We start from the raw sequence: 6000 nt of genomic DNA on the forward strand, positions 1-6000 counted from the left end.
AGCAAGTAAATAATAATACAAACCAGCTGTGTCTCCACTTAAACTGCATTGCTGTGAGCATATTACCGAACAACTCACAGCTCCTTGAACTGAGCTCCCAGATATCTCAAAGCTGTGGCTAGATCCAAGTTTGCTATCATCTGTAAGTTTAAAGTATGTTGGTGGAAACCCAAAACGGATTTTGAAAAAACAAGCTTTCCTCTATTCCCTCCACCCCTTCTGCGACAGCTCCTTTGCATTGCTGTTATTCTTTCAAGTCTTGGCGTTACTCCTGTATTCTTTCTTTAACTTTTCCTCATCAAGTGTGCCCTGCCCCAGACATGGTCTGCGTATTGTCTGAAGGGCTCCACGAGCTGAAATTCTCTCACGATAGAAACACTGAGCAGGGAGCGCAGAAGGAGCATTAAAGAGAATGAGAAGAGGTAGGGTGGGGTAGCTGGAGTGAGGCACTGTGTTTATTTTGGAAATGCAGGCCTGCAGACTTGCAACAGAGGAACTGACCCCTAAACTTTGCTGTGGCAGATCCTCGCTGAGAGAGCAAGAGCCTTGTGCACGTTTGGGATGTCCCACATAGGTGATTATAAAAAAGGATAGACCATATATTCCCCAAGGGGGGCAATTTTTTTTTAAACCCACCCTGGGGACCCAGGAATGGTCTGCTCCAGGAGGAAACAGTGAGGCCGTGAGGTGATTAGTGGTTACAGTTTAACTGGAGAAAAATGCACGCTCCGTGAGCCCAGCCAGCCAGGGAGCAAAGTGGTATGCACTGGTCTCCTTCAGTTTGCAAGTTAGTGTGAGTCAAGCTCTGTATCCGCTCTGTCTATTCTTAACGTATGGGTCCAGGAGTCTGGCCGTCACCCCACATAGACACATCACGCTGCAGCACTCCAAAGTATGAGTGTGTCACCTCCACTGTTCCACACATGGCAATGATTAGTGATGAGATATTTTGTGGAAGAAAAAAACAAAGCACAGTGCCGGACCGTGCTGATATGAGAAAGTCGTTTGCTGTCATTTTCAAGTTTAACTCAAGTTCAGCTATTGAATCTGCTCTGTTTCAACTTAGATTTTAATGAATTACATTGATGACTTCAGCCTTGTGGCTCGAATGAAATCCGCTGGTTTACCGTTCAGCCAATATCAGCTGCAAAATAACAGAGGATTTGCCAAAAACTCCATATTAATTACAAAGTAAGCAGGTCAAGTTAGTAATAACAGATGGATTATGAAACTGAATTGTAATCTGTTGGTATTGTGGCAGAAGAATTGATACGAAAAAGATAAATTATAATACATGAACACTGTGACACGTAATTTTAAAAGACCTCATCCAAATCCGACCATGGTTACTGTAGCCTACCCCACATCCTCTCTCTCAGCCATCTCACTGGAGGAACATGATCCTTCATCGGGCTACATCATGTATCCCCTCTGACATTTTCAGCCTAATCAAAGGTCAAGAGCTGGGATGAGCAATTCCATTCAACATGACATTAACCTAATGTTAGTCATATTTCATCTCTTGACAGTGGTGCCTCCAGAAGGTGGCCAGATGGGGCCACTGAAAATGTTGGGGTGGCACATCAAAACCAAAAGCCTTGTGTGTTTCAGGATTTTTTTATGCTATATATATGCCTTCTCAAGTTCAGGGGAGACTTGTGGGTACCCATAGAATCTATTTTTATGTAGTTATCTTGAGATGAGGTTTCAAACATGAACATGGCCTTTGGCACTTGTTCCTCTGCCAAAATTTAGCCTAGCACTGCAGCGCTATTTGGCCCCCTTCCCAACAAGCTAGCACGACATGGTTGATACCAGTTCATCAGGTCTTCTAGTTTCATATGTTACCAGTACCATCATTAACTGGCTTTAAAACTCAGCCAAGAACGCCAGCGTTGCTACAGAGTGGAAGAGGTTATGGTAATAATTTCATTTGAAGGCAAAATCCCAGCAAATGAATTGGCTCTTTACTCTACATTTGACATTTAGCAAAGTGCTCCTAATGGTGCAACATGTCAAAATGAGCTGTGCCAACATGGTTTGTACCAATGGATGCCTTGGGTTGTCCAGTTTCACAAGATACCCCTACCTTTGTGCCAACTTTGAAAATTAGCACCCCAAAGCCTCTTAATGTTGGCGTCCAGTTGTTTTCACTTGTGGGCGCACTACTCTCTGTAACGGATGAATCACAAATTGTCTGATTAGAAATTCAATTGGTATCGTGTTCTTGTCTACAAGTGTAACCACAGGAAGGACATATCTGTCATGTGGGTCTACAATAAAGTGGCTCTTATCCCTGTGAAGATAAATGCAAGTGTGTATCAGGTGCCTTGTTTTCACTGCGTGCTGCCTCATTCAATGACCACTATAATCCTCCCACCCCTGCTGCTGAGTTGCCTTTCAGTTTGACCGTAATCCCCGGCAGCTATGAACCCCCACTGTGATATCAATTCAAACACTCACACTGGCTCTCCCACTGTAGTTTGTACCACTTATATTCCACCCAATTACTGGTAGCAGACAGCTGAATTTTTTCTTTTACCCCTAGTGGAAAACATATTTTAGTGGCCCCACAACACTTGTGTGAAAAACAAAACTTTCTGTCGTCACCTTACATTTCAGATGACAGTTCCTTCCTGGTACTATACACACTATGTCAGACTCAACTGCTTCTTTTTACATCAGATGCGGTACACTTTTATTAGCCTGGTTTAAGGCATTAAGTACAAGTGCATTGTGGGTTCCCACCATCCCTCCACCACATGCCTCGTGGTTGTTCTCTGACGCAGGACTATGCCATTAGGGTCCACCTTTTCCACCATAAAGCAGCTGCCTTACCCTCACACGGTCTGAGACCTCAGGGGTATGATGTCACACAGCTGTGGTGCGAGGCAAAACCTTAAGGCACGGGAAAATTAGGGAGGCAACAACCACACCCGTGATTTGCTTTCAGAGACAGGCATGGGTGGAAAGCCTTTATGGTATATCTTCTTGTGTACCCATTGCGGCAGACGAAGCAACTTGGTGTCAAACTCTGACTGAGGCTCTGTGCAAGCTGTTGCACCCAGCAGCTGTCCCAAGTATCTACATCTGGCCAAGCATGCAGTCAGGGCCAGAAAATGTACAGCAAAAAAAAAAAAAAAGGCTGCCCACACAAACACACACGCACACATCCTGAGAGTGTGGAATGCCACCACAGGGATGCACAGCTGGACCCCAGCGGACATCTGGCTTTATATTGGCGTTGAAAGCCTTTTCTCTGCAGTGACTAAGTGCTGTGTAAGAGAGGTATCGCCTGCACGACCAGTGTGCGGCTGGTGATAGATGCCTCTTCGTCTGGCCCCGGTCTTTCTGTCAAATGGATGTTATGGTTGACCTGCGGCTGAACTGATCATCAGCTGATTGGATAAACAATGTGGCAAGCAGGCCGTGGTCGCGAGGAGCACCTGTGCTCACAGTTCAGAGAGGGGTTATGGATTAAATAGCAGGGGCCTGGAAGAGGGTGGGAGGAGAGGGAGTCAAAGTCCTCCCTCCACACAAAGCCTGTGCGGCCTCTTTCGCCGCTCCTCTTCCCCCACATACTTTGAGAGAGGTCCAGTGGGCCCATAGCCAGACCTCCTCCAGTCTCATATGATATCTGTGTGACAGTTTCTCTCATGTGCCCACGCGTTATACTCTTCATACAGTCACCTTGGAAATATACAGCAAGCCTACTCAGATCCAAAATACAACTGCAGCCCCCTGAGTGTGCCTCGATCTGCATTGTGGCCTAATGCTTTTTAATGATCAGGCCTTATTCCACTCCAGCACAGTGCTTGTTAGGTCCGCCTTGGCAGGGCTCGGCTCTTTCCCCTGGCATCTTCTGAAACAATGGGCCCATGGGAGGCAGCCAATGGGGAGAAGGTCCATCCCAAACCCAGTCCCAGTGTGCACACAATTAGGCTTAGGGACAGTGGAATTGCTTAATTGGAGGAAAATAGCTCTTTATCTAGGCCTCTGTGCCTGTGCTCATCCTTGCCCCCTGCACTACATGCATGCCTTCGACTCACTTAGAATTGGTTTAAACAAAAATGATATAATGGGAAGGCAAAGATTTGACCAGCTCCACAGATCTGCTGCTGAGACCTGGATCATAAACCTAGCTACACTTCTTCATATTTAACTTGGTGACATGAGCGTATTTAGTCTATTGTGTGGAGACTATAAAGTAAATCTGAGGATCAGCGTGATTTTTTTTGTGGCTGTTTACCTCATGTGGCGGTCACAGTTTTATTTACCAATACATCACTGTTTCAAGTGGATGTCAGCAGTCTGTAGACGTTGAACTCTTTATCAGATGTTGTGACAGAACATCAGAGGAGCTCAGTGCAAGCCTGCGTCTTGCACAACAGCTGGCTGAGCTGTGATGTACGCCCCTGTATAGGGCAGGATTTGTGATACTGCTCTAAAAATGTCTCAGGGTTGAGGAGGGGAGGATGATAGTTTAAGAGAGGATGCAGACAAGCGGAGAAAAAAGGTCGCTCCCGTGTTCAAAGAGGTACTGACACGGTGCGTAAATGGCACAAACACCGGTAAAGGCACGTCCGCCACGACCGGCCTTGAATATGACAGTGTGGGGAGTCCAGGCTGCAGGATATGGGCGCACCGCTGGAGAGAGTCTCTGAAAATAGGTCACTACCCTGTTTGAACTCGTGCAATTTTTCCACATTGTAGCAGCGCACTCACACCAACGTGGACACACATGACAGCAGACACAGTATACAGGACTGACATGCAAGATAGGCTCGCTCCTGGCTTACCTTACAGGGAAAATGCCGTGGATATGGCCGAGATATCTCCGACTTGGCCCCCCTCTTCCCGGTGCAAACTTCGCACGCAAAGTCCTATGGCTCAAGCGGCGTCGGTGTCAAATGACTCCTCGTCAATGTGTCGTTTTTTCTTCGATAAACACGAAATATAGAGCTGATGCGTCTTGAAAAAATATTTCTAGGTGTCTGGAGAGGCGGTCCGTTCCCAGACCATTGTCGGGATTCTTTCTAAGCATGGGAAAAAGCAAACATGAGCTCAAACGCAGCGTGTGTGACAGCTGCTTGTTTCAAATAAAGACTAATCTATGGGATGACAGCTTTGTCTGTTGTTGCCGCGGGATGATATATTCTGCATGTTATCATGCCACTGGAAACCCGTCAAAAAGTGTAAACACCCAGATCCGTAACCTTTAACTGTTCCCGCTGAGGAAAAAGGAAAAAATGAAGACCACTGCTTGTGTTGTGCATCAAAAACGCAAAGGTGATTTCTTCCTAAATTCAAAGCGCATCGCTTAATGGCAACGCTGGTCAAGTGGGGGTTTCCTATGGGTGGTCGTGGTTCTCCTGACGGGGTGGGAGGGCAGTTGAGACCAGAGGGATGGCACGGAGTGGTGGGTAGGGTAGATAGGGCGGGTTGGCGACGGGGTGTGGGGTAGAGGGGGAGGATCGTCTCCTTCTTCTTCGGTGCTTTTCCAGATGCCGAGGTGGAGCTGTTTGCTTTCTTTTCTCGCAGTTGTCCTCGTGTATCTTCTATTTTTCTTTTCTATTTTTTATTTTTTTTTCCCAATTCTCTGAGCACTCAAGGAGACGATGAGTGTTGGTGGTAGTCTCCCCCAAGACCGTCTGAAGCGCACAGACAGCCGCCCGGAGCCCAGCCAGCCCGTCAGGACCAGCCCAGAGTCTGCCAGCTCAGCGCATGCTTACTGCTCCGCCCATCCACCATGGGCAGTCCCCGGCTCCTCTCCAAACTCTCCCTCTCTCTCCCTCTCTCTCTCTCTGTCCTCATGGCCATCTCTCCGCCTCAGCTCCCCTCCATCAACAGGCCCTCATGAAGGGTAACACCCCTCTTATTTCACTGTCTGCTGTTTGCTTCTCCAGAGTTTTGGAGTTAAGACATCTCTGTTCTCATGCTGGCCACCAGCGCTGCCTCACCAGCACTGAAAACTCTGTTACATAATTGAAAAGTTCTGAC

The 6000-nt window shown here is 47.2% G+C and overlaps 1 protein-coding gene across 2 annotated transcripts in view; it reads right to left on the reverse strand.

Moving 5' to 3' along the window:
• The window catches only part of glis2b (GLIS family zinc finger 2b), a 34979-nt gene extending 29254 nt beyond the window's left edge, over window positions 1-5725 (reverse strand). For both annotated transcript variants that reach the window (XM_049560590.1, XM_049560589.1), the window contains exon 1: window positions 4800-5725. The gene's annotated coding sequence lies outside the window, so the exon portion shown is untranslated. The remainder of the gene's footprint in view (window positions 1-4799) is intronic.
• Window positions 5726-6000: the final 275 nt, after the last annotated feature.

Source organism: Epinephelus fuscoguttatus, linkage group LG19 (genome assembly GCF_011397635.1).
Source record: "Epinephelus fuscoguttatus linkage group LG19, E.fuscoguttatus.final_Chr_v1".
In the NCBI taxonomy this organism is placed as follows: Eukaryota; Metazoa; Chordata; class Actinopteri; order Perciformes; family Serranidae; genus Epinephelus; species Epinephelus fuscoguttatus.